This window comes from Chelonia mydas, chromosome 7 (assembly GCF_015237465.2).
Source record: "Chelonia mydas isolate rCheMyd1 chromosome 7, rCheMyd1.pri.v2, whole genome shotgun sequence".
In the NCBI taxonomy this organism is placed as follows: Eukaryota; Metazoa; Chordata; order Testudines; family Cheloniidae; genus Chelonia; species Chelonia mydas.
In genome coordinates, this window is record NC_057853.1 from 91,507,249 (window position 1) to 91,533,196 (window position 25,948).

Below are 25,948 nucleotides of genomic sequence, written 5' to 3' on the forward strand. Positions count from 1 at the left end.
TTCCCAGAAATGGCTGAATGGTTGTGGCCAAGCACCTCCCCCCACACACAAAATCAGCCTGAAGCAGATACCCAGATGGAAAATTTCAGCCCAAACAATTGAAGTCTACCAAAGTTATAAGCAACTGAAAACAGAGAAAAGTGTCAGGCAACCTTAATAATAATCAATCTCACCTATAATATACATTCTAGAGAACCTACCACTTCATAGGGTAAAAAATTATATCAAATGTGTATTTTCTGTCTCTCATAACAGAAAGATGTGTTTCCAAATAGGACAGAATTGTTTTTATATAACATTTATACAAGAATTATCATTAACAATACTTTTACACTGTATAAAGAGTATCATAATACAACCAGGAAACCACAGTTTCCGTTATTCACAGTTTGTATTTTATTAATGTCTTATGACCATCTTGAGCAGAGCAATTAGAGTGCCAGGATTCTTCCTAAAATCACCAAAGATAAATTTAATTTTAAAGAATTAGAATGTTTATCTTCTAAAATATTGTTTATAGAAGAAGTTCTTTCCTTTCCCAGGTCTTTTGGGATTTTGTTATTGGATCATGTAGGTCAACAACTGCAGCTGTAATGATTTCAGTTTTAACCGTCTGTGGAGAAAAAACAAACCTTGGAAGAAGCAGCTCCTACCAGGCAGATCTGGATTTGCCACTGGACTGCAGGATTTTCTTCCACTCAAGTAAATAATGTAAAATGGATAAAAAGAAGAATCCTCCAAAAATATATGAAGCTAATTCTAACATGCCAGCTGTCTGCAAAGATGTTTTATAGTCCTACAATGGTGAGGATCACATCATTACAAAACAAATTTAGCCCAGGCGAGTACACACTCTGATCATAACAAAAAGATACAGAGTGTCAGAGTTGTCCCCTTCTTAAACAGAAATCTTGACTTTATGTATATCTGACAGCTGTTCTTCTAAGCAAACTGGCATTAAGAAAACTGCCACTATTTAAGAACTGCAAACTTGGAGCTGCTCTGAGATGGTTTCCCTTGCCCAAGTCCAAGAAATTCAGATACAGAGTAAGTGCTTAAGATTTAAGATTTTATTCTGTTTCAATCTGCTGGTAAGAAAATTACTTCTATAGACCCGAGAATGGTACAGAAAACCACAAGGGGGAAAAAAAAAAAGCATTTGTCCTCACTATCATGCATGCAGAAGTAAACAAGAAAAAATAAACAAATATGTGAGAAGCTGATAATAATGGCCCTAAAGGGTGCCAAATTACATTTATTGAAAGTATTGTACAGTATCATTTGCTTGAAAGTCAAAATATAGGATCCTTATTTCATCCCAATAAGTACACTGAGGGTAGCAGTCTCAAATTGTATTTGATCTTACTTAGTCGGATTGTCATTGCCTATTTTTACATTTTGGGGGGAAATTAATTTCATACTCATAATAGAGATGTAGTTCTATTACCCCAGAATTTCTAGCTATCAGTATCTCACTGTATACTTTAAGTTTTGAAAGTCATACCATTCACCATTATATCCCATATTCAGTGATTTATTCACATATAGAACCGTAAGTGCCATGTTTGGGTTTGAAGGAATTGCTCAGTGCTTGAAGAATCACTGTATTAAAGAAAAACCAACAGGGTATAAAATAAGACAACAATGTGTCTCAGAATTTAAAAATTTAAATGTATTAGATATTGGTCCCATCAGAACTTAAGTATGTCTTTTTAAGGGCTACTGCATCCAAAATTAAACTTGCTTGAAATACATTTTGCATAATGAAAAAACAAAAAAAATTTGTACAAATGTAATGTAGCTCTCAGTGTTTTTATTATCCTACTAATTAAGACTTTTCCATACTATGTGAAATATAATATTTGCAGTTTAGCCATAAGCAACCTTTTCATACAATATATTAAATATATTTCATATAGATGAAAATAGGCAACATTTTAAGTGACAAAATGATGTGAATGCAGTAAATCTTTCTTATCAGTTAAGATTAATATAACAGTCATGTCATAGGGTTCTACCCAGCAAAAAGTCTTCCCCCAAGTAAGCAATGACAGCCATAGATGTTGGCTCCATAACTGGCAAACCCAACCCAGGGAATGACTGTTTTGTTAGGCATGTAAAAGAAGGGCATCAACAAACAACAAAAAACCCCACACACAAAAAAACCACACACACCAAACCCAGCAACTCTTCACCATTCTGTACAGAAGCACAGACAGGTGAAAGGAGCTCAAAAATTAGCTGTGCATCTTCTACTCTATGAAACTCCCTCTACTGGACCTGCTCTTCTTAACCCATTGGATTTTACAGGTTGGGGGATTTCCGGCAGCTCTAGATGTGAAGTAACTAATTTACAGGCTGCAAATAGCCTGTACATAAATAAATAAATAGGGCTGAATAACTCTTCTGCGTGGCTCCCTATTGTTGAAAAGGGCCAGCCTCCCTCCCCTTACCTCTTTAACTGGAAGTTAGGGTAGGAAGAAACTTCTACTCCAGTCCGCCAATGGAAGTTGGGCACGGGGCTTTATCTATCATCTGTCCATTGACATGAGTGCCTTCTAACTAATCCTGATCACACTGTTTTCCAGGAGCGTGTTAATGTCGGGGAATTACAGTGGCCCATTTCATTTCCCTGGATCTCATTATGGAACCAATCCTGCTACATGCTGGACCCCTCTTTATATTCTCCTTTCAGTGACCAATATTTAGTCATGTTGGGAAAATCCTGCTCCCCGTATTACAACACTGAATGACTTATTGACCCTCGCCTGGGAAGAGAACAGCAATAGGTGACTATAATGTCTGAACCTATAGTCTACGACCACTACTGAAGGGGAAGCTCTTTTTCTGAATAGGCAGTACATCTCAGTGATTTTGACCTTTGCAGCTCTGAGCTTCCAAGGGTAAACGATCATGGAAGCTATTTTTGGCTCAATAAGTCCCATAGTGCATCAAAGGACCAAGTTCCTTTCAAGCAGCAGTGTTCATTTTAAAAAGATACAGGACCACATGAATCACATGCATAGAGCACGTGAGTGATACTTTTTTGAATAGGGCATCAAAATAGTTAAAGAAAGCCCGTACATGCTGTTCCATCTTGAAATAGTTGAAGCATGAAGTACATAAAGCAGCTTAGTTCAGAAATAAGCTGAAAGATTTCTTTGCCTCTGTTACACTGAGATCCAAAATCCTTCAACTACATTCTTCTCCAACCATAAAAACTCTTGCTCTTCTCGGTTGTTCTGTTTAGCTTTGAAAGCAGAGAAATAAATCAGCATCAGCAAGCATAATATGGCCCTTGACTTTGGAGGCACATACAGTATGTCTAGTTTTTCAAGTTGCAGTGGACAAAATTACTGACAAGATGCATAATTTTTTTAAAATACTCTTTTAAAAGCTAACTAGTTATGATTAAAACAGATTGTATAATATTCCTTATGGAATTTCAAGTGTGTGGTAAGATGGTGATAAGTTCATGTCACGCTTGCTTGTCACCAGTATATTAGAGCTATTATTTTCTTTTGAAGTAACAGCTACAACCTGAATTTAATTTGATAAAACATGTTAACTGTACTATATCACAATATGATAATTTCTGACCTTTACATAAAATTAAGATATATTTATCATTGGACAAAATAGATACTCATCCCCTGAATTTTTTCATCCAAATTCCCAATACTAGAAGAAAATAAGACCCCAAGTTTAGAAGACAATGTCTGAAAGACTTGTTGGCAGTCACCTTTTCACACATCTAGCTCAATAGTAAATAGTAAACTGACTGCTGTTTAGTGACCATATAAAATGCGATTGTGGTCCCCGTGTAATTTTAGTGGGGAAGCTGCCATATCATTAAAATCAGCACTGCATCTGGCATCTGTTTTAGCAGTCTCTGCACATAGGTCAAGGACAATCATTATAAACTACACACGAATCCACAGAAGTGGTCCATCAGGATCAAAACACATTGGCAGGTAAGTGAGTGGAAGTAAGTGCACTACTGGTGCCTGTGCTGTGTCTGTTCTGTGAATACTTATGAAACACAAAATTGTGGTCAGTCAATTATATTGCTTGACTTTTTACATTATTATTGATCTTATGCTTTTATTTAAAATAGATTTTTCTTATTCAGACAAACTGTGGTCTAGTTCACCAAACATAGGGGTTAGGAGCCAAAGCATCCCAAGTTTTTATTCCATTTGTAACACTGAATCATCTCTGACTGGGCAAATCACAGAGACTGAGTTATCCCACTGATTTCAATTAAATTACTTGTATAAGTAACTGCTCACTAGTCTGGTTAAGGGGTTCATAATCTTGCCCAAATTCATCCCTGATGAAACACAACTGAGTTCAACAAGTTAGTTAGTAGTTTCTAACCAGTTAGTTACCAGGGTGAATTTGACCCTCTGTCTCTCAACACCCTCCTTTGTAAATAGGGGATTATATTAATTATCTACACAGATGTATTGCTATGATCAGACCATGTTGACATCTCAGGAGACTGAAGTCCTCAGTGCAGATGCAGCAAAGACAGCACTAGTGGAAGTTTCCCCTTAGACTTACCAGAATGTTTACATCTTTGTTACTATTATTTACATAGCACTGTATGTATACACAGTGCTATACAATGAGTAAAATGAGCCAAACATATAGAGTCCTTGCATCAAAGAGTTAAAATTCTAAACGTGCATATAGATGCATTTAGCACTTCTGACAGGCCCCTTATAAATCTAAATGTAGCCCCAATTCAGCCTATGCTTAAGTATTGTCCTGAATAGTGGTGCCTCCTTGAATTGGGACTGTACAGGTCATAGGATAGTTCAGTGTCTATGCCCAATCAATTCTTGGCCTCTCTCACGTATTGAGAGAGATTTATTAACAGTATTGTTGAGTATATAAAGATTGCCAAAAGTGCACAGGGTTTTGGGCTGTGGGTTTTTTTTATTAGTACAACTCAAAAATAAACAAACAGATGCCAACTAGTGCCAGTTGTGATGGGTGTTGTGAGGTAAATACCTATCCACCATAACTCAACTCATTTCACATAGACCAAAGAATTACCATAATGCTGCACACATAGTAAAATGATAAACCTAGCAACGGATTGTTCCATTGTAACTGTACGGTGTGACCAGGAGAGAGTGGGGACATTGATTTTTTAATTTAATTTTAAACAAATTACTTCTAGAAACACTTTATAAGTATCTTTGAAGTTAATTATTCACAATTCAGCTACTCAGATAAAGCCATTCAGCCACTTTGCTTTCTGATTTTATATATTAATATCTGGACTGCTTTTGTGTCTGCGACCTCTAATTCTAAAAAGGAAGAGCTGAGTAGTAATATCTTCAAAATAAATCCCTTCTGTTTCTAATGCAGTGGTTTTCAACCTTTTTTCATTTGTGGACCCCTGAACATTTTCAAAGGGAGGTGCAGACCCCCCTTTGGAAATCTTAGACAGTCTGCAGACCAGGGTTCCACGAACCACACGTCGAAAACCACTCTTCTAATGCACTGCCTAAACGCAAATGAAAGGGGAAAAAAAGGATAAATGTAGCCTGCTGTTCATATTTGGACTGTAGTTGCAGTATTTCATTCGAAGACTGTTCCTATGTTCCGATCTGAACCTCAATATTACGGTGTACAGTAATAGAACATTTTTAGCAATGATAGAATAAACAGCATGGTGCAACTTCCTGAAAGATGGGAAAAAAAGAAAACATAAGGCCGAATTCTATGTTCAGGTACACCCACGTATCTTAGTGACTTCTGGGATGTACAGTAGGACCTCAAAGTTACGAACACCAGAGTTACAAACTGACCAGTCAACCACACCCCTCTTTTGGAACCGGAAGTACAGCAGAGACCAAAAAAAGGCAAATACAGTATAGCACTGTGTTAAATGTAAACTATTAAAAAAAATAAAGGGAAAGCAGCATTTTTCTTCTGCATAGTAAAATTTCAAAGCTGTATTAAGTCAACGTTCACTTGTAAACTTTTGGAAGAACCACCATAACATTTTATTCAGAGTTATGAACATTTCAGAGTTACAAACAACCTCCATTCTTGAAGTGTTCATAACTGAGGTTCTACTGTGTAGGTGTAAGTGTTAGTCCTTATACTCTGGGATTAAGCATTTACACGGTTCAATTCTGTCCTGTTAATAACAGGATTAATTTTTTCTAACTTGATATTCAAAAAGTGTTAGGCTAAGGAATTTATTAGATGAATCACTATATTTAAACTTCTGGTATCATGTTAAGTATATCCTGCAATTCTCATAAATCCCAATAGTAATTTGCTGTTTATCACAAAACTACACAGCATAATAGAATTGTTAAGTCTGTATATGCAAGAAAAGACAAGTCAAGATCACAACAGAAACCTGAAAATGAATTCATTTCCAAAGTTATTATATCATCAGGATATACAGTACAGCTGGTGGCAGAGGCTTGACACTCCGCCTATGAACAAGCACAGGAACTCAGTTTCCAGAATGCCTTTCACATCTGACTACAAAAATATAAACAAAGTTCTACCTAAAACAGATACATTGAAACCCAAGTTGTCCAAAATGTGAATATTAATTATTCATTAACTACAGCAAAATTTGCAATAAAATTGCATTAACAACTTTATCCACTAGATGGCACATGCATCTCAGTTTCAATAAAAATATATTTAAGCTTGGGCTACCTGATTTCAGATACTCTGCCTGTTTCTTCTTGTAAGTTACAAGATTTGCAGACAGATTAGCTATTACAATACTGTGTTAACAGAATGCATCAGATGAAGATACATGCTGTGATTAAGATTTAGAATAAATACATGTATTTTCACACTTAGGCCTTCTACACTTAAACATTTTACTGGCATAGCTATGGTGGTTAGGGGTGTAATTTTTTTAACGAACATATCTATACCAGCAAAAGCCCTAGTCTACACACAGTTATACTGGTATAACGGTGCTTATACAAAAATAGCTTAAGCTTGATCTACACTTAAGTGGCATAGCTATGTCAGTTAAAAGCATGAAACTGGTAATGGCAAAAAAGTTCTTTTGTTAGGATAGGCTGTGGCTCCACTATGGGAGCTTATTGATATAGCTATTTCACTGTATCTATACCGATAAACCCTTTTAAGTGTAGACAAATCCTTATCCTGGTTGACAGAACAAGCATACCAGTATTACTGCATCCACAGTGGAAAGTTTTGCCAATATAACTAAGCCCACAAAACCCTCCTGTAGACAAGTTCTTAGAAGCCACTTAACCCGTAAGCTGATTTAGGCCATATCTGCACTAAAAAGTAGTTGCCACTACAGCCTTACTGGCAAACCCTTCAAGTAGAAATGCAGGTGCTGTTCTTTTGCTAGGTACAGCTTATGCCAGTTCCCCAAACGAAATAAGTTACGTTGGTTAAAGGCATTTTTGCTGACATAACTGTGTCTACACCAGAGTTTTTGCCAGCACAGCTCTCAGTTAGGGATGTAGTGTTTTCCATGCTCTGAACCGATATAACTATGTCAAGAAAACTAAATATAGACCAGGCCTGCGTGGATACAAATGTGAATAGCTGGCCAAAGCTTGTCTATTCATACAGATGTGTTTTTTTAGGGCAACGTTTCAAGGGAAATTAAGTCCTAGTTTTCAAATCTGTTAGCCTAAAATTAAAGCCCATAAGTCTGTATTTAGGCACCTGAACATAAAAGGCCTGTCAGAAGTGCTAGGCATCTAGAACTCCCACAGACATTAATGGAAGCTATGGTTAGTCAACAACTTTGAGATCAGGCCACTTTTATTGCAGAACAGGTACAGTATGAGCAACTACCCAAAGTGCAAGCTTCTTCACAGTCTCCTTCCTTTTCTGGAAGGATCAACTCTTGATAAGAGAGCAGTTGAAGTTCCATTCCTCTTTGACTGTTGTTCCTTCTACTGAGGCTGCCAACCAGAGCTTTGGTATCTGTCCATAAGAAGTAGACTGGGGCCTCTAACCATTTTCAGGTATGGCATCAACAGCTGTTCATAGGGCAGCAACTTGCATTTATTAGCAAGCTGGCCAGGATTTGAACCAGTTATCTACAAGGTTCTGTGGTCCATTACCAATCTACAGAGACATCTGGCTCATACCAGATGAGAGATTTAACTTGAGCCAGGTAGGAAAAATAAAACAATAAAATTCTTTTTATACCCTCCCCCTCATCCTTATTTATGTCACTAATGAATAAGTATGGAAGGCCAACACCTAACCACATCTGTGAATGGACATATTACTAAAGAGAGCTTCCATGTTGTGAGAGGCCAGAAGGTAGTGGAACAGGTTTAGTGTGCTTCACAGTAAACATAAATTAGTTTCAGTAATTTGGTTTCTTTCCTGCAATTACTTGAGAAAGCCAAAGAATTTCAAATAGAAATAATATCTAGAGGAAACAAGTAGTATACAGGACTGAACATTAGAACACAAATCCTCTGCTACTGTATATGTAAGCAGGGTCTGAATGAGCTCTCCCCTGACATCTAGTGGTGAGCTGGGGAAGAGGACTTCAGGAGCTGACCTTGTTTGCACAGACACACCCACTCTGGCTAGGTGAACAGCCTGATGGAGCTGCTTTGCCCAAATGATCCTTTTTGGCAGGTGGTGAATTGAAAGTCACTTTGTTATTGAGTGCAGAGGTAATAAAGGGTTGTTATCCTTGTTGTGTGAATCAAGGGCAGCAGAACTTCCCTTGCTAAACAGGGGGTAGGGGAGCCAAAGCCCAGTAGAGATGAGAGAGATTGGGGATAGGTGTTTGTACGTGTCTTAGGCAGGGCCTACAGCACCATTTGACCGTCACCCTCTCCACTGTTTAATTATAGAGATGATTAAGACTCAGTTGAGAGTCTTGTGTTGCAGATCAATAGAGCTGAAGTCGCTTAAACCCAGGTCTAAGGGACAGTGTCTCTGATAAGAGAGACTGTTCAGCCTGCACTAGCACTGAGGCTCCCTTACTAACAGCTGAAATCACAGAAGGCTGCGTTAAGTAGTGGGAACTCAAGACATCCTGAGGAACTGGTTCAGTAGCTGGAAGAACGAGCAAGCCTTCTCCCCCCTCCCTGGGGGGATGGGAATTCACACAAAAGCACCTTTGAACTCTGGTCTCCACTGACCAAAGACAACAACTGAGTGGAGTGAGGTGGAGGGAAAAGGGAAGGCCATTTTAAAGGAACTTTTGGTTGTTGAACTTAAGAACCTGAGGCAAAATACACTGTCCAACACATGAGCACGGGCGTGTATTTGGCACAGTTTACCCCTGTCCTGGACACCTGCCCCTTCTGTGATGTGAGGGAGACCCTAGCGCACGTTTACTTGGAGTGCGCCAGGTTGCAGCCCCTGTTCCGGCTCCTCACAAATATTTTGTTACGTTTCTGGCTACACTTTTCCCCTCACCTCCTTATCTATGCACTCCCTATCCGTGGCCCCACAAAGCCAAGGGACCTCCTGGTCAACCTCCTTTTGGCCCTGGCTAAAATAAGGAGAGGAGCTTGGCTGCTGGAGACTCCTGTGACTGTGGGGCCTACTTCCGGATCCTCCGTCCGTTCACGCATCCGGGCAGAGTTCCTCTGGGTGGCGTCCACTGACTCTTGACGCCTTCGAGGAGCAGTGGGTGCTGTCCAGCGTTCTCTGCTCGGTGTCCCTGTCAGGTTCCCTTTGTTTGACCCTTTGACTGCACTCCTGTTCCTGTTATTTTATTAGTTGTCTCCCAAAATCACTTGGCTTCCAGATCCTGTGGATCCCCCCGCCCACTTCCTGGATCCCAACAGGATACTCTGGTGTGGGTGTTTTGCTCATGGTCTTATGCTTATGAACCCTGCTTATGGCATTTTCCCAAAATAATGCCAGGTTACTTTGCCCCTTTTAATAAAAAAGTTTCTTTTCTACACACAGACTCTGTGTTTGCAAGTGGGGAAACACTGCCTCTTTCAGGCGCACAGAGGATGGTGTGTAATTTTCCCAGGTTACTAGGTGGGGGCTCAAGCCGGTTTTGTGTTGTATTGTTAAAAAGGAGCCGCCTAGATATTGAATCCAGCCCTTGTTGCTGCCGACTCCTCCTGTCAGTTGTGTTACATATGTATATTGTAATACTCACAGAAATCAAAGAATTTATTGGGACACTGCAAGTAACAACTCCAAAACCACAAGCAAGACTAAAACTTCCTACGATGTCCCTCCACCCCAAATCAGCTACAGCAATATAATATCAAAGACAACAACTTAGCACTAAGATAAAGCACCAGCTGTTGGTGGAGGTGTTGACTACATGTGCTCCAGCCATCCACTCTCTGCTATCTCGCAACTGTCCGAAACTATCCCTTTTCCCTGACTTCATATCTCTGAAAATTTGTTAGAAACAACTAGTTTCCAGGTGGTAAACAGTGCTGGAGACTTTAAAGTCTTAATTATAAACAGAACAGATACCCAGACAGAACATTCAGCTTCTGATCACAACTCAATCGTACACTGGAACTGGTGTGGCAGAGCACCGGCTTTGCCTCGGGGAGGTTCTGCACTTCTAGGCAGTTAGGGTTTGCCTCAGAGGTTTGCTGTGACCCTCAATGTAGCCTCTCTCCCCTCCTAGAGACAAGAGTTACAGCTTATTGAGTCGCCTGCATCATCGGTCAGTCAACGGGTTTGGTGTAAGAACCCTCTTTAGTCCCTGTCTTCCTTCTCAGGGAGCGTCTGTGTAGGGATGGGGGGGTTGGGAGAACCCAGGCCTGCCCTCTTCTCCAGGTTCCAGCCCAGGGACCCTAATTGGCAGCAGAAACAGGTAGTTTTATGATACTACTGGAGCTATAGCCCTTCCCTGGGCTACTTCCCCAAACGGCCCCTCTTAGCATCTGACCATGCTTGTTTCCCAGGTCTTTTACAGAGCACCTTCTTTCTCCCAGTCTTCCCACAACACACCTTTCTACTCCCAACTCCTACCAGCCGGCCTCGCTGAAGGGGCTTCCTTTTAAACTAGTCCCAGCTGGTTCTAATTGGGCTTCAGATGATCTGATTAGCCTGTTTCCTTTGATTGCTTCTAATCAGTTCTTAATTGATGTCTTATGGCATCTGCCTGACTTAATTGCTTCTAGCACCTTCCTGATTGCTCTGGGGTAGTCCCTGCCCACATCACTCAGGAAACAGAAAATTATTCATCCAGTGTTGTTTTCCTTCTATCAGACTCCTGCACCCAACTAGTCTGGGTCTGTCACACCGTCCAATATGCTTCAGCACTGGCCTGAAGGAAACTTTTCTGTGGATGAGAGGATAGTTTCATACAGCTTAGGATCAGCAATATTAGATGTCCAAGTCGAGGTTGACAATGCAATTAACTGGATTGGATAAAGAAAAGGAGTACTTGTGGCACCTTGGAGACTAACACATTTATTTGAGCATAAGCTTTCGTGAGCTACAGCTCACTTCATCGGATGCATCTGATGAAGTGAGCTGTAGCTCACGAAAGCTTATGCTCAAATAAATGTGTTAGTCTCCAAGGTGCCACAAGTACTCCTGTTTTTTTGCGGATACAGACTAACACGGCTGCTACTCTGAAACCTGGATTGGGTAGTTACTGAATCACTGAAATCAAGAGTGAGAAATGTGTCCTTTCTAATGACATATTTTCTAAAAGAAACTGACCTACTAATTTCACACAGGCCATTCAGAGAGTAGTAACTTTTGGTCACAACCAATGTGGGCCAATTTCAAGCTAGTGATATACTTTGTAACCCTGGCCCCACCCCAGAGCCCTTACCCACTCCCACACCCCAACCCTCTGCCCCCAGCCCTGAGCCCCCTCCCACACTCCAAACTCCTCGGCCCCAGCCCCACTCCAGAGCCCGCATCCCCAGAGTCCTCACACCCCTGTGCCCCAACCTTGTGCCCCAGCCCAGAGCCCCCTCCCACATCCTGAACCCTTCATTTCTGGCCCCACCCCAGAGCCCACACCCCCAGCCCAGAGCCCATACCCCCTCCCACATCCAACCCCCCTGCCTCAACCCGGAGCCCCCTCCTGCACCCCAAACCCCTCATCCCTGGCCCCCACCCCAGAGCCTGCACCCCCAGCTGGAGTCCTCACTCCCTGCCTTGGTGAAAATGAGCGAATGGGTGAGGATGGGGGACAGCAAGTGACTGAGGGAGGCCAGGGCCTTAGAACCAAGGGTGGGAGGGAAGGGGGTTCGTTCTTGTGCTATTAGAAAGTTGGCAACTCTATGAGTAACCTCTCACCTCCCATAGGTACTAGGTACCCCTCCCCCCATCACAAATACCAGGCACCCCTCATACCAGCCTTATCCCCCATGAGTACTGGGCACCTCTCTCTTCGCCACCCCAACCTTGGCCTTCATGAGTACTTGGCACCCTTCTACCCTCCCCCTCCCCCTGCACCCATGAATATAGGGTACCCTTAACCCTGAGAGGAGGGTGCTCATTGGACATAGAACCTTCAAATGGGTAGCTCAGAAAAATAAGTGTGGGACCCTCTGTTGTAAGCCAAACAATTTAAAAAAAAAAAAAAACAGAACGAACCATAGTACTAAGAGACAGAACAAGGTCAGGTCTCATGTCACACTTGTCCGAAAACTGACAGGAACATCATCGGACTCCAGTCCACAGTCCCTACGAATCGCAACAATTCCCTTGGGGTATTCTGTGGCTGAATTCTGTGCGCCAGTGTGGTCCCATAGCAGCCGCACTTAGCTCCTTGATACTCAACTCAAAAACACCATGCGCATAGTGGGAAACAGTCAACTGGAGTCTATCACACATACAGCCTTCACAAATTAGAAGAGCTGCCCAGACATCTCGCTGTCTCAACCATGTCAATGCAAACACAAGGATCCTGTTGCACGACTGCCGAACCCGCTAAAGAAGATTAAAATCCCACAACCCTCTATAGAATTGCATCAAGACCTTTACATTCAACGCTGAGGCTCAATGCAGAGCCATATGGAGCATTTTGACTGCTCAAACAAGCAGCTCATCCTTGATCCTGCCAAGGAACCACCGGGTTTTGACTTATGTCAGAAAGAAAGGTGCAGATTGAATCGTATCAGGACATTCCATGGGAGATGTGGAAAAACCCTCTTTAAATGGTCACCTGTGGTCATCAGTCACAAACAAATGGAGCACATTATATCTGAGCATCCCCTTTGTTCTTTTCCCAGGGGCCTGAAGGACATTCACCAGCTCACTGCTGTAGCAGTGTGCTGGCTATCAAATCTAGATATAAATTTGTAATCGTTGCTACCTATCTAAGCCATATGAAAGAAGATGACAGAACAACTTTTCAATTTTTCATATTAAGAATAACTTTTGGGATAGATCCTATTTAGTTATTTTTTAGAGCTCTTCTGTGGGAAAAAAACTTAGCTCCATAGCAGTTCAAATTATAGCATTCACATGTAAATAATTATTTTTATTCAGGTTAAAAGCAATAAGCAAAATTCTGCCTGCAGAGAAACTTATTTATGCCATGAGATTGCATAAATTTATGTTTGTGGCCATGTTCTGCCCTCCATTAGGTATCTAACAATTTCAGAGGGCATAGCTGTGGACTCTGTGCCTGGAGGTAGCAGAACTCTCAGTGGTGCATTTGGTCCATCTGTAGGTTTTTTGAGCGTTCTCTGTGTTGCAGCTGTACAGCTGGGACATGGGCCCCAGAGTAAGAAGCTAAGGGCTTACTATGGGGTGCAAGGCTCGGATCCTTGGAGCTTTGATCTGCCCTACTGTTTGAAGTCTGAGTGTTAATCGCTCTCTTGTGGTGAGAGGCAGAGCTGAGCTGCAAGAAGACTTAGTATAAAAAAAAAAATCACTTGCTAGCTAGGCAAAATTGAGAGCTGCAAACAAAGACAGAGAGAGCAAGTGAGAGAGGCTCTCTTTCCAGGGTCAGTTCTACACACAATTTCAAGAAAGCCAGCAAGCATACAGTAGTAGTGACTTGCTTCGGATGTGCCCTGTTTTCTTTCCTACCTGAAGCCAGAAGGGACTTCCTGTGCATGAAGTGCAAGTTGGTGGCTTTGCTAAAGGAAAAGATTCTTGAAGTTCAGATGCTGTGGAGAATCAGAGAAGCTGAGGAGTTCCTAGACAACCAGATCTGGGAAACATCAGTACCTCAGGTTCAAGGAAGAAAGGAGCTGGCCACCAAGCAAATCAGAAATAGAGAGACAGAGTCAGAAAGGACACCTGGCAGTTCGTAACCACCAGAAGGAAGAGGTCACAGTAGCATTCTGCTTGGCTGGAGACATACAAAGATGGGCAGGCTGTGGCCACCACAGAAAAGAGGATCAGGAGGAATTCTACACAGCTAGAAGTTTACAATTGACGTCATGTTCTCAATGTGGCAACTGGAAGGGACCTCTCAAGATCCATCTAGTCCAAGGGAACAGAAGGACACAGCTATGGATGGCAGTGCAGCCCAACCTGTAAGAAAATCAAGCTTGCCTACAAGAGTTCTCCAACCACCCAGGGAAGACAGACTATCCTCATTAAGGATTCAGTACTAGAAGAATGGAAAGAACATTCTGCAAGGAGCAGGAGGACAACAGCATGGTGTGCTCCCTTCCCAGAGCCAAGACACAGGACATCACGAAGACTGGACAGACTTCTTAAGTCGATGGACAAGGAACTATTGGTAATGATGCAGATTGGCACTGCACTGCAAGATATCTCACAGTCTAGATAATAGATTACTTCAAGGAACTTTCATATGCATGCTAAAGAAGAAGTGTGTGCAACAATCTTCTCTGAGATCTTTCCTGCCCCACAAGCAAAGGAAGACAGAAGGCAGAAGATTCTAGAAGTGAACTGAAACATTTTAATTGCCTAATATACCAATGCTGGGACCCTGAGTAACAAACAAGAATTTGAATTGCTCATTTATGAACATAAATTTAATCCAATCTAGTTGGTATTACTGAAACCTGGAGTCACACCAGTGGCTCTCAATCTTTCCAGACTACTGTACCCTTTTCAGGAGTCTGATTCATCTTGCGTACCCCCCAAGTTTCACCTCATTTAATAACTACTTGCTTACAAAATCAGACAAAAATAGAAAAGTGTCACAGCACACTATTACCGAAAAATTACTTACTTGCTTGTTTTTATCATATAATTATAAAATAAATCAATTGGAATATAAATAGGGTACTTACATTTCAGCACATAGTATATAGAGCAATATAAATAAGTCATTGTCTGTATGAAATTGTTGCTAATGTATTTTTCTGTAGCCTGTTGTAAAACTAGGCAAAATATAAGTTGATGTACCCCCTGGAAGACCTCTGCATACCCCCAGGGGTAGATGTACCCGTAGTTGAGAACCACTCATTGACACAACTGGACGATTAAAAATCCGTGGTAATAACCTATTTAGGAAGGAGTGAGTAAGGAAAAAAAGGGGGAGGGAGTGGCACTATGTCAGAAATGGCATCTGTTTCTTAGTCACTGATAACTTTAGAAGAAAATCATCTTAAATGCTTATGGATCAGTGTCCCACCACATAAAGCATAAGATGGGATATCAGTTGGTGTCTGCTACAGACCACCAAAATCATATTAGGGAACAGGATGACCAGTTCCGTACGCACCTACCTATAATGTGCAGGGGGAAAAGCTGTGTCATTATGGGAGACTTCAGTTTGAGTGACATATGCTGCCTGTACTGAAAGATCCTTGACATTTCAAAATATTATAGATAATTTTTAACTGAAAAGTGTTGCATCAAACATGGGGGAATTCTATATTAGACCTTATCTTGACAGATAAGGGAGGAACTGATCATAGAACTAAAAAATTATACTAGCTTAGGTATAAGTGATCATAACTTCATCACATTTATAATATGCAAAGCAAATAAAGTCCAAACCAATGACATATATACTTGGTGCTTTAAAAGGGCCAATTTCACAAAGCTGAAAACAATTATGAGCCATAGCAGCTGGGAAGAAGAATTTCATCAGAAAAACGTGAATGATAATTGGGAATTGTTTAAGAACACTTTACTATAAGCCCAAAAACCCACCATCGAGGAAGAAGGCCGTAGTGGTTTTAAAAAAAAAGACTACCACCTGGTATATAGAGGAAGTGAAGGCAGCTATTATCTATAAACACCAATGGAAGAAAGGGGAAGTTGATATTAATGAATATAAATCAGAAGCTAGGAATTGTAGAAAAAAAATATAAGGGACAAAGGAGAAATGTATGGGAAGAAGAGTGAAGGACAATGAGATTTTTAAATACGTTAGGAACATAAAGAACCCTAACAACAGTATTAGTCCATTACTGGATGGAAATGGTAGAATTATCAATAATGATGCAGAAAAGGCAGAAGTGTTAAATAAATTTCTGCTCTGTATTTGGGGGGTGAAAAAACAAATGATTTAATCATAACACTTTTTCCATTCCATTGATATCTCAGGAAGATATTAAAAACAGCAGCTACTAAATTTAAACATTTTAAAATCAGCAAGTCCAGACAACTTGCATCCAAGAGTTTTAAAAGAGCAGGCTGACAAGCTTGCTGGATCATTAATGTTCATTTTTAATAAGTCTTGGAACACTGATCAAGTTCCTGAAGACGGGAAGAAAATTAACATTGTGCCAATATTGAAAAAAAAGGGTAAATGGTGACCCAGATGATTATAGAGGTCAGTCTGACATCAATCTTGGGCAAGATAATGAAGTGGCTGATACAGGACCTGATTAAGAAAGAAATCATAGAATCATAGAATCATAGAATATCAGGGTTGGAAGGGACCCCAGAAGGTCATCTAGTCCAACCCCCTGCTCAAAGCAGGACCAAGTCCCAGTTAAATCATCCCAGCCAGGGCTTTGTCAAGCCTGACCTTAAAAACCTGTAAGGAAGGAGATTCTACCACCTCCCTAGGTAACGCATTCCAGTGTTTCACCACCCTCTTAGTGAAAAAGTTTTTCCTAATATCCAATCTAAACCTCCCCCATTGCAACTTGAGACCATTACTCCTTGTTCTGTCATCTGCTACCATTGAGAACAGTCTAGAGCCATCCTCTTTGGAACCCCCTTTCAGGTATTGAAAGCAGCTATCAAATCCCCCCTCATTCTTCTCTTCTGCAGACTAAACAATCCCAGCTCCCTCAGCCTCTCCTCATAAGTCATGTGCTCTAGACCCCTAATCATTTTTGTTGCCCTTCGCTGGACTCTTTCCAATTTATCCACATCCTTCTTGTAGTGTGGGGCCCAAAACTGGACACAGTACTCCAGATGAGGCCTCACCAGTGTCGAATAGAGGGGAACGATCACGTCCCTCGATCTGCTCGCTATGCCCCTACTTATACATCCCAAAATGCCATTGGCCTTCTTGGCAACAAGGGCACACTGCTGACTCATATCCAGCTTCTCGTCTACTGTCACCCCTAGGTCCTTTTCCGCAGAACTGCTGCCTAGCCATTCGGTCCCTAGTCTGTAGCGGTGCATTGGATTCTTCCATCCTAAGTGCAGGACCCTGCACTTATCCTTATTGAACCTCATCAGATTTCTTTTGGCCCAATCCTCCAATTTGTCTAGGTCCTTCTGTATCCTATCCCTCCCCTCCAGCGTATCTACCACTCCTCCCAGTTTAGTATCATCCGCAAATTTGCTGAGAGTGCAATCCACACCATCCTCCAGATCATTTATGAAGATATTGAACAAAACGGGCCCCAGGACCGACCCCTGGGGCACTCCACTTGACACCGGCTGCCAACTAGACATGGAGCCATTGATCACTACCCGTTGAGCCCGACAATCTAGCCAGCTTTCTACCCACCTTATAGTGCATTCATCCAGCCCATACTTCCTTAACTTGCTGACAAGAATGCTGTGGGAGACCGTGTCAAAAGCTTTGCTAAAGTCAAGAAACAATACATCCACTGCTTTCCCTTCATCCACAGAACCAGTAATCTCATCATAAAAGGCGATTAGATTAGTCAGGCATGACCTTCCCTTGGTGAATCCATGCTGACTGTTCCTGATCACTTTCCTCTCCTCTAAGTGCTTCAGGATTGATTCTTTGAGGACCTGCTCCATGATTTTTCCAGGGACTGAGGTGAGGCTGACTGGCCTGTAGTTCCCAGGATCCTCCTTCTTCCCTTTTTTAAAGATGGGCACTACATTAGCCTTTTCCAGTCATCCGGGACTTCCCCCGTTCGCCACGAGTTTTCAAAGATAATGGCCAAGGGCTCTGCAATCACAGCCGCCAATTCCTTCAGCACTCTCGGATGCAATTCGTCCGGCCCCATGGACTTGTGCACGTCCAGCTTTTCTAAATAGTCCCTAACCACCTCTATCTCTACAGAGGGCTGGCCATCTCTTCCCCATTTTGTGATGCCCAGCACAGCAGTCTGGGAGCTGACCTTGTTAGTGAAAACAGAGGCAAAAAAAGCATTGAGTACATTAGCTTTTTCCACATCCTCTGTCACTAGCTTGCCTCCCTCATTCAGTAAGGGGCCCACACTTTCCTTGGCTTTCTTCTTGTTGCCAACATACCTGAAGAAACCCTTCTTGTTACTCTTGACATCTCTTGCTAGCTGCAGCTCCAGGTGCGATTTGGCCCTCCTGATATCTTTCCTACATGCCCGAGCAATATTTTTATACTCTTCCCTGGTCATATGTCCAACCTTCCACTTCTTGTAAGCTTCTTTTTTATGTTTAAGATCCGCTAGGATTTCACCATTAAGCCAAGCTGGTCGCCTGCCATATTTACTATTCTTTCGACTCATCGGGATGGTTTGTCCCTGTAACCTCAACAGGGATTCCTTGAAATACAGCCAGCTCTCCTGGACTCCCTTCCCCTTCATGTTAGTCCCCCAGGGGATCCTGGCCATCTGTTCCCTGAGGGAGTCAAAGTCTGCTTTCCTGAAGTCCAGGGTCCGTATCCTGCTGCTTACCTTTCTTCCCTGCGTCAGGATCCTGAACTCAACCAACTCATGGTCACTGCCTCCCAGATTCCCATCCACTTTTGCTTCCCCCACTAATTCTACCTGGTTTGTGAGCAGCAGGTCAAGAAAAGCGCCCCCCCTAGTTGGCTCCCCTAGCACTTGCACCAGGAAATTGTCCCCTACGCTATAAGGAGGGAAATATAATTAATTCCAGTCAACATGTGTTTACGGAAAATAGATCCCATCAAACTAATGACTTTTTGATGAGATTACAAGTTTGGTTGACAAAGGTTATATCAGTGATGTAATAATATACTTAGACTTCTATAAGGCATTTGACATGGTATCATACAACATTTTGATTAAAAACTAGAATATAAAATTAACATGGCACATTAAATGGATCAAAAGTCAGCTAGATGACTGTTTTAAAATATAATTGTAAATGGACAACCATCATTCAGCAGATGTTTCTGGTGGGGTCCCACAGGAATCGGTTCTTGGCCCTGTGCTATTTAACATTTTTATCAATGACCTGGAAGAAAACATAAAATCATCACTGATAAAAGTTTCCAGTAACACAACAATTGGTCACTAATACTCAGCAATCCAGATTGCTCTGTAACCAGGTGCAAGCAACCAATGTGTGTTTTAATATGGCTAAATGTAAATGTATATATTTAGGAACAAAGAATGTAGGCCATGTTTAAGGACGGGGGTCTGACCTGGAAAGCAGTGACTCAAAATAAGATTTAGAAGTCACAGTGGATAATCAGCAGAACATGAGATTTCAGTGTGACACTGCGGCCAAAAGGACTAATGCACTCATTGAATGCATACACACTGGAATCTCTAGAGAGAGCAATTATTTTACCTCTGTGTTTGGCACTGGTATTTGCCCACTGCTGGAATACTGTGTCAAGTTCTGAAGGATTCAAGAATGATGTTGATAAATTAGCAAAGGTTTAGAGAAAAGACATGAAAATGATTAAAGGATTAGACCAGGGGTCTCAAATTCAATTTACCTTAGGGCCAGTGCCAGTCCTCAAATCCTCCCAGCGGGCCAATAATGTCACTCATGCCGCACAGAACCCACCCCCCCAAAACTCCGCCCTGCACCTGTCTAAGGCTCTGGGAGGGAGTTTGGGTGGGGAAAGGAGGTCTGGGGTAGGGAATTGGGGTGCAGGCTCTGGGAGGGAGTTTGGATGGCGGCGGCGGTCTGGAGTGCAGGCTCTGAGATGGCGTTTGGGTGCTGGGTGCAGGCTCTGGGCTGGGGCAGGGATGCAGGAGGAGAGGGTGGGGTTGCAGGCTCTGGGAGGGAGTTTGGGGGCAGGAGGAGGGGTGTGGGAAGGGGGTGAGGGGTGCGGGCGCTGAGAGGGAGTTTGGGGGGCAGGAGGAGGGGTTTGGGAAGGGGAGGTGCAGGCTCTGGGGGGGAGCCCCTAGGCAGGGCAAGCTGGGGGGCCGCTGCACGCTGCTACTCCCAGGCACTGCCCCCGCAGCTTTCCACTGGCCGCAGGGGCAGCGCGCGGAGGCACAGCCCCACGCCGGGGCTGCAGGGAGGGGCCAGCAGCCACGTGGAGCAAGCGTGCAGGAAGCTGTTCAGCTCCGCTGCACTGCCGGTGGTGGGCAGGGCCCCAGACAGTTTTAAATCACCCAGGGGACGCGTGGCAGGGGAAGCACCCAGGGGCGACAGACGGGGCCAAGGGAGAGACCCGGCCCCAAAATTGCTGGAGCCCCGTGGGCCACATTGGGGAGGTTCTGGGCCACAGATGGCCCACAGACCGGGACTTTGAGACCCCTGGATTAGACAATGTGTCTTATAGTGATAGACTCAAGGAGCTTCATCTATTTAGCTTAAAAAAAAAAAAAAAAAAGAACATTAAGGGGTGACTGGATTACTGGCTAAATACCTACATGGGGAACAAATATTTGATAATGTCCCCTCAATCTAGCAGAGAAAGGTATAACATAGTCCAATGGCTGGAAGTTAGACGAATTCAGACAGGAAATAAGGTGTAATTTAACAGTCAGAGTGATTAACCATTGCAACCATTGACCAACAGTCATGGTGGATTCACCCTCACTGGCAATTTTTAAATCAGGAGTGGATGTTTTTTCTAAAGGATCTGCTCTAGGAACTATTTTGAGGAAGTTCCATGGCCTGTGTAACAAAAGGTCAGGCAAGTAGATCACAATGGTCCCTTCTGGCCTTGGAATCTATGCCTCACTGCAATTGGGGGAAGGCCATGTATTTTTTTGGGGAGGGGGTTATTGTTGGTTTTTGGAAGGGGGCAGGTGTTTGTTTCTTCCCTCTACCCCGTATTTTATTCTTTTAATGGAGATCTTTAGACTATAACGGACTTCATTCTGTAAGAATTTTCATTGAATAGGAGAGATCTAATTTGCTTCTCAAAGAGGTTTGCTAACATGTTTATAGTAATGGATATTCTAGACTTTCCAGTGTCTTGTTTTCTCTGCATCTGACTTTTAAGCTATAAGCATCTTATGGTAGGAAGAGTATTTGTGTGCATTACACAGCACTGAATACACAGCCTGCCCTTGTCACAGAAATAATGCACAATAATCTTAGGTTTTGTGTATATGTATACATTTTCCTCAGCATGAAATTCTCTCTTTTAGGGAGTCAAGAGTTTTAAGAAATGGTCAGTGAAGACTTTAACCTTTATTGAGGAATTTCACATACAAAATAGGGTCTATGCAAGGTTTCCACACCAATTCACTCCTGTGGTGCAGACAGAATATCCAGCAGATGGAAAACTTCTTGTGCACTGCAAAGGGGGCTCCACCTGGTCCTGAATAGGCCACTGTGAAGGGGGCCACTGAGTGGCAGACCAAGGAGGGTAACAGACACGAATTTAGGCCCCAATCCTGCAAAGACTTATGCACGTTCTTAACTTCATGCATTGTGATTACTCCAACTGAAGACCTTACGCAGATCAAGCAGCCCAAAACCCTCATCCTGGGCACATCAAGGTGTTGTGATGTAGCCCTGAAACATCTCTGCAGGTTGGAGGAGTCAGTTCCCCCAAACCCTGTAGAATTCCCTAAACAAAGAAGCATTACTTGAGGTTTTGTGATGAGTGGTGAATTTCACCTCATGGGAAGAGATCCTATTTTAGCAGAAGCAGCCTTGTCATCTAGCACTGGGTGAAAGCCAAGAGAACAACAGTACCAAGACCTCACAGGTGCAAGAATGATAGCATTGTCTGTCTCCTGAATTTTTCCGTAAGCCAAGTGTAATAAGTCCATTTTTTTTGTTCTTTCATCTTTCCATCATTTTATAAAGGTGACCAATATTCATTCTGCAACATACCACCATTGTCTTTATCTTCATTGCAGCTGGGCCTCTGAGAACAAAAACAGGAAACAGCTGGTCACAGCGAAAGTGCTGAGAGAAATAAATGTTTTCAAAATTCAAAAATAAAGCAATCACCTGCAATGGCTGGATTTACAATCTTTCCAAACCAGAGTCAGAAATACACTGGACAAACTGAAGTAAATCTGAAAGGCTCCAGTGTGGCCTGCTAAACATGAAAGCTTAATTTACTTTATTGCTCAAGGGAAGCAATCATATTGTTAAATTCTGTCTCCAACTTGCTGATAAATCAGGATACAATTCTGGACTGTTAAAGACCAAGAAAAGTCACATATTGCTATATTTAGGTATTAATCTTGTGCAATATTAAACTTACAGTTTTTCTTTCTACATGATTTTGATTTAAATACTGGGGTGATACCATCTGCACTCAAATATTAAATAGTTATATAATAGAAATGCAGCACATACTCCCTATGTTAGAGAAGAAAACTGATCACTGTTTTCAGCCTTACTACCAAAGTAACTGTTTATAATTTGAAATAAATATGGAAGTTGTGTGTCCTTTTACACATGCAGTATATTTATATGAATGAAACTATAAGATACCCTTATAGTAAATACATTAAATATTATTGTGACTGATTACTGCAGAATGCCATCTGCCTACCAGCAGTATTTGATTTTTTTCCCTAGTTCATCTGTAAAAATCAGTTATGAACGAGTAAATATTTACTGTTTTACAGTAGCATTGTTACCATATGGTAGCACTGTCATGTTTAAAAGTGAATTTTTAAAAATATTTTCTTCCAGTGATTTTTGTTATCCAAATTAAACAAGGAAAAAACCTTCACCTTAAAAAAAAACCAAAAAAAAAAAAACAACCCACAACATGCTTTAGGTTGTTGGATTATCCACTTCCCACCACATATACAACAAAAGCAGTTTTGTACTCAGTTCAAACTTGGCATGTAGCAAGGCCTCAGTGAGAAATACTGACTTCACATATTGTGCTTTTAAAAACTGGATTTGAAAGTCTCATATTGCATATTCACAGTCCACCACTTTTCACTTAAAAAAATACTGTGCTGGAGAGATTCATACATATAGGGCCTGATCCTACTAAATGGGACTTCTGCATATGAAAAGACTTCATTTCTGGAGCCATGATTACTGAAATACACAACCGGGTTTATTTCAATGTTATAGGAGTTTCAAGTGAATGTGGAGTTGTACTCATATTGAAGTGTACACTGAAGCAAATATACTGAATATGTTTATGTAAATGTGCAACTGGTTTGTTTTTTCCTTTTTAAAAAAATAAAAATAAAAATAGTGACATGCAAAAAATTCTTACTGAAATGTTAAAATTGAAACTGTATACCTATAAAAGCCAGGAAATTCAAAGTTATGGTTTCAACACCCACAATAATTTATTACATAACACATGTATATTTAATGCTTTAATGTTATTATATACAGTAATGAACACAGTACACATGTGCAATAGATGAAAATTACAATTGCCTCTATTTTGTTTTGTGACACTAACAACTGTAACCAACAGAGGCACTCAACCTAAATCTTTTGATTTAAAATAGAGAAGGCTGGTGATACGTTTTCTACTAGAGGATCCCATCTTGGTCCAATAGAACCGATATGTTTAGGATATGCTGCAAAGCTCATCTATTTTCTCAAGCTTTTATTAATGGCAAGGGGCAGAGGGCTGTGCTGTAGGGGGTTCACATTATGACCCGTATTTGGGCTAATACTATTTAGTCTCGATTAGTTTGTGTGGGGAAGATCTTTATATATTTTTGGATTTTTATCCTTGTACTTTGGGGTTTGTTTTTTTAATAGTTCCAAAAACACCTAGAGCTGTTAAATATAGGAGCTGGAGTGAGACACCATTATTATTTCACTGATAAACTCAGATTGTAAGCTCTCTGGGGAAGTGACCATCTTTTTGTTCTGTGTTTGTACAGTGTATACAGTGTGGTCCTAGTCCTTGACCGGGGCTTCCAGGTGCTCTGGTAATACAAATACAAAACGTCTGTGAGGGGAGGGCTCCTGTCTCATACTAAGAATGAGGGGCGATCAGCAGGTTATCTCAAGTGCTTATATACGAATGCACAAAGCCTTGGAAACAAGCAGGGAGAACTGGAGGTCCTGGTGATGTCAGGGAATTATGACGTGATTGGAATAACAGAGACTTGGTGGGATAACTCACATGACTGGAGTACTGTCATGGATGGTTATAAACTCTTCAGGAAGGACAGGCAGGGCAGAAAAGGTGGGGGAGTAGCACTGTATGTAAGAGAGCAGTATGACTGCTCAGAGCAGAAAAACCTGAGTGTCTCTGGATTAAGTTTAGAAGTGTGAGTAACAAGAGTGATGTAGTGGTGGGAGTCTGCTATAGACCACCGGACCAGGGGGATGAGGTGGATGAGGCTTTCTTCTGGCAACTCGCAGAAGCTACTAGATCGCACGCCCTGGTTCTCATGGGTGACTAATTTTCCTGATATTTGCTGGGAGAGCAATACAGCGGTGCATAGAAAATCCTGGAAGTTTTTGGAAAGCGTAGGGCACAATTTCCTGGTGCAAGTGCTAGACGAGCCAACTAGGGGGGGAGCTTTTCTTGACCTGCTGCTCACAAACAGGGAAGAATTAGTGGGGGAAGCAAAAGTGGATGGGAATCTGGGAGGCAGTGACCATGAGTTGGTTGAGTTCAGGATCCTGACACAGGGAAGAAAGGTAAGCAGCAGGATACGGACCCTGGACTTCAGGAAAGCAGACTTCGACTCCCTCAGGGAGCGGATGGGTAGGATCCCCTGGGGGACTAACATGAAGGGGAAAGGAGTCCAGGAGAGCTGGCTGTATTTCAAGGAATCCCTGTTGAGGTTACAGGGACAAACCATCCCGATGAGTCGAAAGAATAGTAAATATGGCAGGCGACCAGCTTGGCTTAATGGTGAAATCCTAGCGGATCTTAAACATAAAAAAGAAGCTTACAAGAAGTGGAAGGTTGGACATATGACCAGGGAAGAGTATAAAAATATTGCTCGGGCATGTAGGAATGAAATCAGGAGGGCCAAATCGCACCTGGAGCTGCAGCTAGCAAGAGATGTCAAGAGTAACAAGAAGGGTTTCTTCAGGTATGTTGGCAACAAGAAGAAAGCCAAGGAAAGTGTGGGCCCCTTACTGAATGAGGGAGGCAACCTAGTGACAGAGGATGTGGAAAAAGCTAATGTACTCAATGCTTTTTTTGCCTCTGTCTTCACTAACAAGGACAGCTCCCAGACTGCTGTGCTGGGCATCGCAACATTGGGAGTAGATGGCCAGCCCTCTGTGGAGAAAGAGGTGGTTAGGGACTATTTAGAAAAGCTGGACGTGCACAAGTCCATGGGGCCGGACGAGTTGCATCCGAGAGTGCTAAAGGAATTGGCGGATGTGATTGCAGAGCCATTGGCCATTATCTTTGAAAACTCGTGGCGAACAGGGGAAGTCCCGGATGACTGGAAAAAGGCTAATGTAGTGCCAATCTTTAAAAAAGGGAAGAAGGAGGATCCTGGGAACTACAGGCCAGTCAGCCTCATCTCAGTCCCCGGAAAAATCATGGAGCAGGTCCTCAAGGAATCAATCCTGAAGCACTTACATGAGAGGAAAGTGATCAGGAACAGTCAGCATGGATTCA

The 25,948-nt window shown here is 42.1% G+C and overlaps 1 protein-coding gene across 2 annotated transcripts in view; it reads right to left on the reverse strand.

The window, feature by feature from the left end:
* PLCE1 (phospholipase C epsilon 1) overlaps positions 1-25,948 on the reverse strand; it is a 329,298-nt gene that overhangs the window by 245,243 nt on the left and 58,107 nt on the right. The window lies entirely within an intron of this gene.